The sequence below is a fragment of the Poromitra crassiceps genome (genome assembly GCF_964638095.1).
Source record: "Poromitra crassiceps genome assembly, chromosome: 9".
NCBI lineage: Eukaryota > Metazoa > Chordata > Actinopteri > Beryciformes > Melamphaidae > Poromitra > Poromitra crassiceps.
The window spans coordinates 31,764,177-31,777,532 of record NC_139630.1 but is presented as its reverse complement, the minus strand read 5'-3'; the positions used below and the strand labels follow the sequence as shown (position 1 = coordinate 31,777,532).

At 43.6% G+C, this 13,356-nt stretch overlaps 1 long non-coding RNA gene across 1 annotated transcript; it reads right to left on the bottom strand.

Annotated features, from left to right (window-relative positions):
* Positions 1–332: 332 nt before the first annotated feature.
* On the bottom strand, positions 333–2,631 carry LOC310782081. The gene is made up of 3 exons (XR_014553015.1): positions 2,396–2,631; positions 1,508–1,583; positions 333–1,222 (listed from the first exon to the last, which is right to left on the bottom strand). It is a non-coding gene; the product is annotated as an uncharacterized lncRNA (long non-coding RNA).
* Positions 2,632–13,356: the final 10,725 nt, after the last annotated feature.

Here is a 13,356-nt window from a genome sequence, read left to right as displayed (position 1 = left end):
GTACACAGCCAGCGGCCCTTGCACGGCACGCTGATGGCATGCCGCTGGTATTGCACCTCCCAGCCCCCATATACATTGTTATGCTAATGCTTGCATGCAGTGCTTCTCCACTGGCAGGGCTCCCTTCCTCTCATACTTAAATATGGTGGTAATTTCTGAGGTAGTCTACTTGGTTAAAAAAGGTTGAGAACCACTTCAATAATGCACATAATTACAATGATTTAAATGATAACATGTGAGTATTCATACAACAATAATAATTTAAAGGAGAACAGATCCGTGAACTTTTTGTTATTTTATTTATGGACATAAGAAATCAATCAAAGGATGATGATTTGACAACTGTGCATTGCAAATAGCAAAAAACTTGACAACTCTGTAGCTATATGTTGCATATTATGTAGGCTATATATTAAAAAAAAACACATCAAGCCAAAAATAATGTATAAAAAAAAACAAAGCAAAGCAAAATCTGCCTTAAATAGTGCAATAGTCAAATAAAACAGTCATAAAGATACAAATAGAAAACAGGCATAAAGTCACGCACAGCAGCACATCATAGATATTCCTTTTCCACCGTGTTCCAAAAAGTAAATTTTATATAAAATTGTGTGTTATTATAGGTGGGTAATTATCAAGGACTGTAATGATTGTAAGTCAATACTAGCAGGGGGAGTCTAGTATATAAATAAACAATAGTCTCAAGATTCAAGCTTACTTAATAGCCATAATGAACATGTTACAAATGAGGAATTTGTCTTTGTGCAGTATGCAGCGCAGCAATACAAATCAGGCAGACAGAAAGGCAATTTTCAAATTAATTTGCATTAAAGTGCAAAGTAACAGACCTTGAAAGTGACATAGTGGAGTCCATGTAAATGTCCGTGGCGTGTAATAAGTCCATAAAATGCCCAGTAAGTCCTTAAGTGATGTGTAATGGTTGTGTCCATGGCCGTGGGATAATAATGTCCATATGAAAGATGTCAAGTGTCTTCAAGTGTCTGTGGGATAAGTCCATGGGGGGCATGGGCTTGTGGAGGGTTTCGGGTCTCATTGAAGAGGCGGATAGCCAAGTCCGAGTCACGAGTGCCTCGAGTCGAGTCACGAGTCCTGGACTTGGACTCCTGGACTCGAGAACACTTGCAGGCAGAGGGAGTCACAGGTCTTTTTCTCTTTGACGGCGTTGCACGTGGTGGACAAGGCCGGCTCCTCCGAAACCCAGCTATGCAGCGGAGAGAGATGGACGAGAGGTGAACAAGAAAGATTGAGGACTAGTCATTACAGTTTGTTGAAGTACAATTTTATATGTATTAAAACAAAAAGGGGGGCGGGGGGCACACACACACATACACATGGAGGCATTGTGACATCACTGATGCAATAATATTTAGTGAGAGCAACACACACACACACGGGCGTGTCAATAGGGCAGGCGAGGCCAAGCTATGGCTAAAGAAATAATAATTTTCCATAAGAATATTTATAAAAAATAAAATAGAAACCTTACCTTTAAAACTATCTACGAGGTCTTGAAGTTGCCACTCCGCCAATGTGTCTCTGACAAAGCTGTCCATTGGCCCAACCTGAAACAAACAAAGGGAGCTACATTAGAAAAATAAAATAGCTATTTGAATGCCTTTTATGATGCTGCTAGGAGGGATTTTTGAGCTGATACCTATAACAGACAAATATCTGCTTCTCTTGTCCGATAAGCGATAATAATTTCACATTTTTGTATTTATGCAGCTGCTGGACTCTAGCAGCTTCATATGGCTCATCTCAAGCCTGTTTGGTCCAAAATAGAGCTTGCATCAGTGTGGGGGTAAAAGGAAATAAATAATACAAACGATTTACAGACTAACAGTCACAGACTGTAACGGTCTGTAACGTTAGTTTTGATCTCATCTTACATGGCCGTGCACGCAAACAGAAGAACATGCACGCAGTAAATTAACGTGAGCAGCAACACACTAACAATGGGCTGTACTCTGTAACGTTAGTTTAATCAATTGTCTGTTTATAGCCGCGAAAGCAAACGGAATTATGTACGTTAACGTTAAACGGCCGAATAACACCGTTAAATGGTGTATTGATATATCCAGAATGAGCACAAAATAGATGTTTGCAACCGATGCCTTTTTACGTTTTACTCCAAGAAACGTGGAAGGTTTTTAACAAGATGTAGATGGCCCATGCATTTCTTCACTGGGTAGAGTGGCTAACGCTAGCCTCTGCTACTTGTAGGCCTATGTGTAACACAAAAAGCTGTCTACACAACGTCATTTAACTATTAGCCATCTAACTTGTTGTTATCTGCCTAACCAGCGAAATGGCTAATGGTAAGATCGCAGCAGAGCACAATAGGATTTACAAATATAGCGTTAAATATTCTTACCGATCTGCTTTTCAAAGAGCCCCGAAGTTTTCAGTGTTCTTTGTTGTCGTGCACGTCTTGTTTTTCTTGTGATGAAGTTGCAAGAAGGCAGCGGATGATCGCCACCAACCGGTCTGTTATTGTCCGTATATCGCTTTTATAATCAGTCCTGTGTTTTGTAGATAGGTGAAGACAAGTCATGGTTTAAAACGACTTTTTCAAAGATTGTTGCTATCAGTACTCGGCGCATGTTTGCTTCCTGAAATCCCATTCATAAAATGGCGCCAGGACACACGTAGCCTCAATGGCCTGGACGCAGACACAACGTCACACTACGGCAACGCAAAAGTGCCAAAATTCTTCACTTCCCATCGTCACTCTCAAGCCCCCCCCCCCCCTCCCTCCCAATAATCTTTATTTCAAACTGTTAACATTACACACACAAAAACAACATCAGACAAATGGATACAGATGAGACATGGGGGGGGGGGGATATATAGACTGCAGTGCAGACCTGACCAGTGTAATAAAGTAGAGAGAGAGAGAGAGAGAGAGAGAGAGAGAGAGAGAGAGAGAGAGAGAGAGAGCCATCATCCTGCATCTGGCTGAAAAATATAACACTGCATACCCAGTGAATAAATGACCCACGTTTATTCTTCTTGGACATCTACCTATTATTATTTGCACTTTATTTATTTATTTATTTATTTATTTATTTATTTATTTATTTATTTATTTATTTATTTATTTATATTCCAGGGACAAAACAATTGTTCCAGAGGTTAAATTAGGCTACAACTGGGTAGACACAGCCCTGTTGTGCCTTAAATTTTGTGTAGGCCTATACAATATTTTGCCAAAAATATGTTGCTATCTTCTATAAACATTCCAAATTTGACATGTTCAAGTAGAAATGCATCAATGCTAGATTATCCATAAATTAAAATTAGGCCAATTATGAGTAATTTTGCAGGGGAAAAAAGTGATCTTTTGTCTCCACATCTGTATTGCAAAATTCATACAGATTCACATTCTACTCCTAAAATGATTTTTTCCCCTTTGTGTACACACACACACACACACACACACACACACACACACACACACACACACACACACACACACACACACACACACACACACACACACACACATATATACAGATCCTTTAAAAAAATTGAATATCATGGAAATAACATGGATAACTGTGGACTTCAGCGGATTGTCAAGCAAAGACGATTCAAAAAATTTGGCAGAGATTCAGAGGGAGTGGACTGAGGCTGGAGTCAGTCATAACTGAGAAGTAACTGCTGATTTTCTTCACACTATAATACTTTCTTGAAATACTGTATTGGGGGTCTTCTGGAGCTGTAGGCCAAAATTATGAAAAATGAAACAAATAAAGGATAGAAATATTTCACTTTGTGTGTAATGAATCTATAATCTATGAAAGTTTCACTTTTTGAAAGGAATTATGGAAGAAAACTTTCCATGATATTCAAATTTTTGGGAAAGGATCTGTGTGTGTATATATATATATACATACTTATAGTGATCAACTGCTTATATTGATCAAAAACCTTGGTCCTGAATTATTCCATGCTGTTATGAATAATTTGCTTATAGTGATCAATACTCTGCTTACAGTGATCATTTTGGGCCTTGTCCCACCTGAGAACAATGGATTTTTTTTTTTTATTACAGTAATTTTATTTATTTACTTACAAACTGCCAGAAATGAGCTTTTTGATTAAAAAAAATCTACAGAGGTTCTCAAAGTGGGGTCCAGGTACCCCCAGGGGTCCTTGAGGGGCTTCCAGGGGTATACCCAGCAAAAAAAGTAATTCATTTTCAGAAGAATTCCAAAGATAAGTAACACAATGACAGAATGCATGAGTATTTTGGTCATGGGTTTCATACACTTTATATTATAAAACATTGTGACGACCACACATGGGAGGGTAGTCACAAAAGCTAAAAATCATATCAGTTGGGACAAAATATTATCAAATGAGGCTCCGTTGTCTAATTTGTGTCAGTTTAAAGTTTGAGAACCACTGCACTAGACATCAAGTCAAGTGGCTAGGCCATGGATGCACTATCAAGCACATAAGCTATAGACCACTTTGCTTGGTCATTCAAAACCATTCAAAGTCCAACATCCATCCGGTTGTATTTTAATTTGCTCTGGTTTACGACTCAGGCGTGAACAATTCAACAAAGTGAATTTATAAGCTATTGATTTTGATTTCTGGTATTCAAAGAACATTCCAACACAGGTGATTAGAAATGTTTGTCCACTATGTTTTTTAATTCAAAGACTAACCCAAAAATTTGAGAGAACAACATAAATAAAAAGTAAATGCTGCACGGACAAAACAATTACTACAGAAATTAAATAGGCTACAATAAACTTCTCAAATACAATGTATAATTTTTGGGCATTTGTGTTTTTCATCCATAGGCCTATAGAGCTTTGGAAAATCTTGCTAAGTTCATTTTCGAATGCTGTGAAGGTATTTTTGCCTTTGTGTAGCCTAATAAAAACAGAAATCCATTAAATAGTCTCTTTCAAACAAAAGAGAACAGAACTTAGCCCATCGTTTCAAATTAGAGCTATAGTTTCATAATGCTTATGAATGCAGTTTAATGGATGGAGTATCTTGGCCTATCTGCCGACAGCCAGACACCAGCGCCCCTCCAGCGCTGATGTGGTACTTAGAGAGGGCAAATTCTTGGCGGCTTGCCGACGGCCTGCCGCTGCTAGCCCTCCAGCGGCATTCCGCCAGAGTGAAGGTAGCGGCATCCTCCAGTGGGCCGCCGGATGGCCGCTGAAGGAATGCCACCGCCGCCCGGCCGCTCAAAATGCGACAACGGGCCACTAGCGGCAGCGGCAGATTGCTAGCTGGGACGGCCAGAACGTATAGTCCCAGAACGCGGTTCCATCTGGACGAAACGGCTATATGACAAAAAACTTTAGCGGATACACCTAAAGTCGTCTCCGTGTGGACATGGCCTTAATGTAACTGTTAAGTAAAAAGCAAAAAACAAACGGGGAAAAAAACCCTCAAAGAATGTCTGACAGATGGATTATTATTTCAAATGAGAGACGAAAAATGCATTTGAGCGAAAGATATTGGCCTTTGTAAACTCAAGTCAAGTTCAACTTTATTATCCACTTAGGAAATTGATCTGGTCCCTGATGCACAAACATACACAGTAACAAAGAGAAATCAACAGCAGCATCGACAAAAACCAACAATAGCACTTATAACAATAGATCATTTGACAGGTCTAAAGTCGGTATAGCAGGTAGTTAAGAAGGTTATTCAAGGTAATCAATCTTCTGTCTCGGTGTGTTTTCGTGGCGTGGGAGCCACACGTGCCTTCTCTACCGGCTGTCACTAACGAGTGGCGATTACGATCCTTCTATTTAGGAGACGGCCATGATGTGCTCAAGGTGGTAACGAGAGCCCGGGATGATATTCAAGCCACGACTGTAAGTGTCACTATTTCAGGCATTGGCTGCTTGATCCTGATATTGGGTCGAGCGCTGTACGCTCCATTCCGGCCTGCTATGTTGAGTGGTTTTCCATGGAGGCACAAAGGCTCAGAACCACAAGCTGATGCAACCAGCTCGAGCGTTTTGTTTGATCGGTCACACTATATGACCTATGCAGCCTGGTACAGGATAGTTTTTTTTTAGGGTCTTCTTATTGCCGTATCACACACAGTGCAAGTAGGGGTGGTTGTAGGGGTAGTAGACGGCACCTGTGCCGAGTCTCACTGTCTTGTCTCATCTCTCGAGGTCGAACCACCTGCGACCTCACCCTGACCTGATTACAAGGTAGTCTGGCGACTGGGATGGCTCCAGGTTAGATTTCTTTTATTTGTTTTATTCGTAAGTACAATGTTGAAGACCGTGGAAACTGAAAACCACAAAAACCTTCTAACTACAGTATGTAATTTAGGGTCTTATGTGACTAATTGTAAGCCTCAAAAAGTTTGAGACATTAGTTTCAACCCCAATCCTAAATATCGCCATTTCCCTGTTGTCATTGTTTGCTTCGTATGAGGTCACTAGGAGCCAATCATAAACAAAAGCTTCGTGTCCCCGCAGAATGGAGCACGGGCGGGCCTCAATGAGGAAATGACTCGGGGAGACCTCACTTCCACGCAAACACACATTGCCTTTCTTTAAATGTCTGTACATTAAACACATAATGCTCATGTTTTTGTATCTGTTGGTGGGCTATTTTCGATTTATTTTACATTTATAAAACATGGAGTCTCTGAGTGAGCCCGCTCCACTTTCACTTTCACACACGCGGGCTGCTGGAGGGAGAAGCGGGTCGGCAGGCGGGCAGTGTGGTAGGTTGCCCCCGGTGGTGCGGAGAGCTCCACAGCCGCTGCAAAGCGCTCAGGAAAAGTCTGGTCGCCACAGTTTTTTGTATGTACATTAGACACATATTATGCTCATGTTTTTCTATCTGTTTGTGGGCCATTTTCGATTATTTTATGGCATTTATAGGTCTCGGGGGGAAAACCGATTCGGAGAGCCCTAGTGTCTGCTTTCAAACACACACACACACACACACACACACACACACACACACACACGCACGCGCACGCTCACGCTCACGCACACGCACCCACACACACGCTCACGCACACGCACCCACACACGCACACGCACACACGCTCACGCACACGCACACGCACCCACACACACACACACACACACACACACACACACACACACACACACACAGGTTCAATGCGTACACCATGCCCACACAATCCGAGAGGGAGCTAGAGGGGATAATTCTGCCTAGTTTCTCCATGACTTTCAAATCTAAATTTATATACTTTGCGACGTTCATCATCGTTCAAATTTGGCTGGTGGCTAATTAACATAGGTTCCTGTGGTGTGAGGAACTCAAAATGCATGTTTATTTTCGGTTTCCAGGGACTTTAAACATATAATTTGATGTATTGTACCGGATTTAGCTTGGAGCTCATTTTCATCTGCAGTCCCCTTGGCAGGTTAGCCTGGGTAAAAGCATCCTGATAAGGTGACCTCACATTCTGTTCTGTCCTCCATAGCACTCTGGACTTCTGGCGGCTCACGTCGATTTCAGTGGGTGGAAGTACTTGCCCTGACAAACAAGTCCTTCAGCCAATCAGCATCGCCAAATCCAATTCATAGTCGTCACTCATGTTTAACTCATTGAGTGCCAGCCACTTTTGGAGAACGGAGGCTCCCAGTGCCAGAGTTTCAGAGCGTTTTCAGTGATTTCTCGAGGCCCACAGAATATTGTGTGATATTACTATGTAAACACCGAACACGCACAAAGAACAAGGAGACTCTATTGTATCATCAGCAAAAAAAAGTTTATTGATACCATTTTCCGTTCTGTAGTTATGAGCCGGAGAAGATAGGTTGTTTTCAGCGTTTTCAGGCGTTTCAAATTAGAAGCTGAGTTATTCAGCCTTTTGTGAAATGAAGCAATTCAAGCACATTCACTGACTCTAGCTAATATTTTCTGATGTAGTGACGTGGTGTAGTTGTGTGGTGCCCTGCGTGCCCCACCCCCCTCTCCCCCCCCTCAGCTGCAAACTCCTCCCCACACTAACACACAGCCTCACGCACCCAGCGTCTATTTTCGGAGTGCTCCGTTTTTGTGCGCCGGCTCCCAGCGCGACACGGAAAAGCCAAACCGGACTGCTGAGAATGGTTTGGCTTTTCAGTGTCGGGTGCTGCTTTTCTGGCGGCTAATCGTGTGGAGAAACTATGCAGACAGACAGACAGAGGCAGAGGGGCTCAGTTGTGGGCGCGGATTGACTGCTGTTCGCAGCCAACATCAGCTGCAGCCAGAGCAATCTATATGGCTCTGGCTGCAGCATGAGCGGTTTCTCTTTCATCACGGGGCTTTTTCCTGCTGTTTTCCTGACCTTTCTCTAATCTGGAGAGCACTGTCGCCACCTAATGAGTCCGTAAAATAGGTTATACACCTTCAATAGCTACAATATTTGTACAGGAGATGCAGGAGGCTTTGATCAACGTCCCACCGTCAAAAAACGCATTTGACGTCGATCGACGTCATTGGCACTCTACGTCACTATTTACTTTGACGTCGATCGACGTCATTGGCACTCAATGAGTTAAAGAGTCTTGATAGAACATGAGCTGCCATAGACCAGTGGTTCTCAAACTTTTTCACATCAAGGACCACTAAACTGACACAACTTAGACCACGGACCCCCATTTGATACGATTTTGTCCCGGGGTCCCCCATCTGATAAGATTGTTGCTTTTAGATGGTTTATTACAGAAAGTGTATGAAAGCCACGGGCCACGACCAAAATAGTACATAATACATTCTGTCATTGTGTTACTTATTGGTGGAATTATAGTGAAAATAAATGATTTACCTTTTTTGCTGGGGACCCCCTGGAATCCCCTCAAGGACCCCTGAGGGGTCTCCGGACCCCACTTTGAGAACCACTGCCAAACATAGACGACGACTATGAATCCTCCAGACCAGTTTGAGCACCAACGTGAAAATCACCAAAATTACGAGGTTCCTCCCGTGACAGCAGCAGCATTTGTGACTCCTCTCTAAACTGTGACTTTGTGACCCTGAACACCTGGAGCGGCACGGTGCGGCGCTCCTCTGCTGAACAGAAGGAGCAGCAGCTGATCACAGAGTCCACAGGTGGGGTTTCTCACTGAGAGACATGGAGCTGCAAACGACAGGAGACTATCTGTCTCAGACACATCGACTCTGGTCGATGTGCTGGTTTGTCACACAATCCTCCAGACGCTTTACCCTCTTCAGCAGCCCAGTACCTGCAGGTGAAACTCCAAATACAGGCTGGCTGAATGGCAATCAGGCTCAGGGCCATTCATGAACTGAACTGAGAATGCATGGTTCAATTCCTGGAGTGTGAATGTGAATGTCACCCAGATCTAACGATGAAATTGGAACGAAAGGAAACGGAATCGACCAATCGGAATCAGAAAAACTTGATTGATACCTGAGGGGAAATTGAGTAATATTACAGTTGCTCCCACTGAGATAGGGACAATTGTAAACATATAGACATTATGACAATAGACAATCAAACAAATATCGCGTCCTTTTGTCCTTACGTGTCAGTGAGCTGTTTCAATATCAAACTGTCAAAGTTAAAGACAGTTAAAGGTCTTTACAGCTCCTGACTCAGGCGTAGGCACTACACACATGCACTTTACCCAAGAGGTCGCATTCGTAAACATCGGTTGTTTTTAACCACCTTGAAAATCCACCAATGCTGTCGTTTTCCTTGTGAGGACGGGCTTTGCAATTCCACACACTGGAACATTCAAATACAATTGTGTGCCGATGACGATAACGATGGCATTTTTCGGCTCGACAGCGCTGCTTGTAAAGGCGTGATGAGTAAGTGGTGGTCTTTAGTATTATTATCCTCCTTCAGATCTCTTGGATGAGGAATACCGATACGAGGACTTGAACCCCAGCGAGGCATAAGAGGCATTTTGGAAAATGAGTTCTCCGATTGAGTTGGTATCGTAGCTAGCTAGTAGAGAGATCAGGTACAAAAGGCTTCTTGTTGAAATCTTGACCAAAAAGTCAATTGAAAAAAGTGAAGATTGATGAGGAGGGAATATTTGTTTTGGCTGTTCTGTAAAGTTAGCGAAAGCCTGCTGACGGCCTTCTGCCTTCAAGGCCTCGGTAGCTGAGGTCTTCACATCATCTCAAGCCTGTTAGCTTCCCTCACACAGTGAGTAACGACGACAGGCCGGACCTCTTTAAACCCTGTTTCCTAGCTTTCTCATTCCCTTATATAGTCATCGTTGAATCTCTGCATGGCTAAATCATATTCCACAGGAAAAACACAATATTTAAACAGCTATGCCATGGAGCTGGTATATTTGGACAGCTGCCAGAGCCTGCACAGCAGACCATAGTCATAATATAGCTCTAACGGCCTATCATATTGAACACCACCTCACATGAAGGAGCAGTATGTTGTAAAACAGCGTTCAAATGAGTAACAACAGAAACATAAAGATCAAGGTAAAAGCCCTTTCACGCTAACATGTAGCTCAATGTATAGACCTTATTCGCTAAACCCGGCCACGCCATATTGTTGACATACTGTCCTGCAGCTGACAACTATAGTAACGGCCTTATTGTCGTTTCTGTTCCATTACAAAATAGCGATAGTGATGACAGCAATAAAAACCCCAGAGTTGTTGTTTGTACGCTGCCGTTAATGCCTGTAATAATAAACAAAAGAAAAAAACAAGGTGAACAGACTTTGCTGTGAGGAGCTGTCAGAAAGTTTCACCTGTCTCTCCTAACTATCCACACACCTCTCCTGTGCTGCTGACGTATCCTCCGTCTCGCTCCCTTCACGTATGTGGACGGTAGAGATAGAAACAAACCACGGGGACTTTATTGCTGTCATTACTACAGCCGTGTGTAACGCAGGTCACCATCCGAACACAACAGGAACGATACAGGTAACGCTAACGGCGGCTAGCTTCCTATAAACTCTGCTCTTACATAGGCTGTCACTTAAAGCTGCTGCGCTATGTCAACAACATGGCGGCAGTGGGTGTGCCCGTACGTGAGTGACGTCATTCGAATAAGGTCTATTGAGCAAGGCACTAACACTGCCATGGTTATAGTGATTCATGCTCAGTTGGGACTGCTAATGCCAACAATGTATGCCACTTTTAAGTTAATCTTTTAGTTCAAACTGGCTAAGTGTGGGCGCTGGCAGGTGCGGCAGTGTGTCTCACGATTGTGATGTCATCAGTGATGATGTCATCATCAGTGATTTCATCAGTGATGTCGCTCGAGCAATTATGATGTCATCAGTGTGTGTCAGTAGGTAGGCCTACAACAAACCTGATGCAATTTAGACCACCGTCGCCCCATTTGATAAGATTTTGTCCCAGGGTCCCCCCATCTGATACGACTTTTGCTTTTAGATGTTTCATTACAGAAAGTGTATGAAAGCCATGACCAAAATCGTCATACATTCTGTCATTGTGTTCATGATGCATGGAATTATAGTGAAGATAAATGATTCCCCTTTTTGCTGGAGACCCCCTGGAATTCCCTTCGGTTCCTTGAGGGAGTTCCTCAAGGAGAACCACTGGCATATATACTAACAGTGTATTCAAATCAAAATAAACACATGAAGGGATGTAGGTGAAATATGAGCTAATGAATTGGAATGTCAGGAATGTGGTAGTGATGATGTCAGCTCTTGCTGTCAGTTACAGAAATCAGTTAGAAACCAATTACAGAAGCCGGGGAGGCTAGCAGCTAACACCCAGTGCTATATATACACTACGTATATCATTACGATATAAGCTGAAGAAAATTCGGGGAATCACACACCCAGTGGATATTTGCCTCGCAACTGTTCGGGCGTTTCAACCTCGCCCAGTAACTGGCAGCGGCGATTTATTTACAACAAGTGGTGGGCGGGGCGTGAGAGCTACAGCTGCAAGGTAAGACGGAGGTTCTGGCATCCGTGAGGGCGGTGATGGCTTATGAAGCGATCGCCCCCGGAGTTTCCCCATGTTCACTACCCGGACACACAAGTGGGGCGACCCTAAAAATACCCCTTTAAAATCTCACCAAACAGACAGCTGCTGCAGCTCGGACATAAGAGCTGGAGGACTGTCCTTCGGTCACATTTAGCCTACATTGGTAACAAATAAGAGTCGGAGGACTGTCCTTCGGTCACATTTAGCCTACATGACACTGGGTAACTCGGAGGACTGTCCTTCGTTCACATTTAGCCTACATGACACTTGGTAACTCTGAGGACTGTCCTTTGGTCACATTTAGCCTACATGGCACTTGGTAACTCGGAGGACTGTCCTTCGGTCACATTTAGCCTACATGACACTTGGTAACTCGGAGGACTGTCCTTCGGTCACATTTAGCCTACATTACATTTGGTAACTCGGAGGACTGTCCTTCGGTCACATTGATTTAGCCTACATGACACTTGGTAACTCTGAGGACTGTCCTTCGGTCACATTTAGCCTACATGACACTGGGTAACTCGGAGGACTGTCCTTCGGTCACATTTAGCCTACATTACATTTGGTAACTCGGAGGACTGTCCTTCGGTCACATTGATTACATGACACTTGGTAACTCGGAGGACTGTCCTTCGGTCACATTTAGCCTACATGACACTTGGTAACTCGGAGGACTGTCCTTCGGTCACATTTAGCCTACATTACATTTGGTAACTCGGAGGACTGTCCTTCGGTCACATTGATTACATGACACTTGGTAACTCGGAGGACTGTCCTTCGGTCACATTTAGCCTACATGACACTTGGTAACTCTGAGGACTGTCCTTCGGTCACATTTAGCCTACATGACACTTGGTAACTCGGAGGACTGTCCTTCGGTCACATTTAGCCTACATGACACTTGGTAACTGACCTATCGCTGTCTTGTGTTCATACCAAAGGGAATTACTGAATCGCTGCTCATATCTGAATGTTTTGGATGACTATTCTAGGATGCAACCTACCCCAAACCAATATGAACGTGATGCTGATGTTGAAAAGACACGTGTGGCAAGTTGAACAATAACAACATCCACATCTCCGCTGCTCCTGCTTGTTTCACACACACACACACACACACACACACACACACACACACACACACACACACACACACACACACACACACACACACACACACACACACACACACACATACACACACACACACACACACACACACACACACACACACGGGCCAAAGTGCACGGGCCCACCTCCAAGCGGTCTATGGACAGTGTAGTCCCGCCTCCAAGCGGTCTGTGGACGGTGTAGTCCCGCCTCCAAGCGGTCTGTGGACAGTGTAGTCCCGCCTCCAAGCGGTCTGTGGACGGTGTAGTCCCGCCTCCAAGTGGTCTGTGGACAG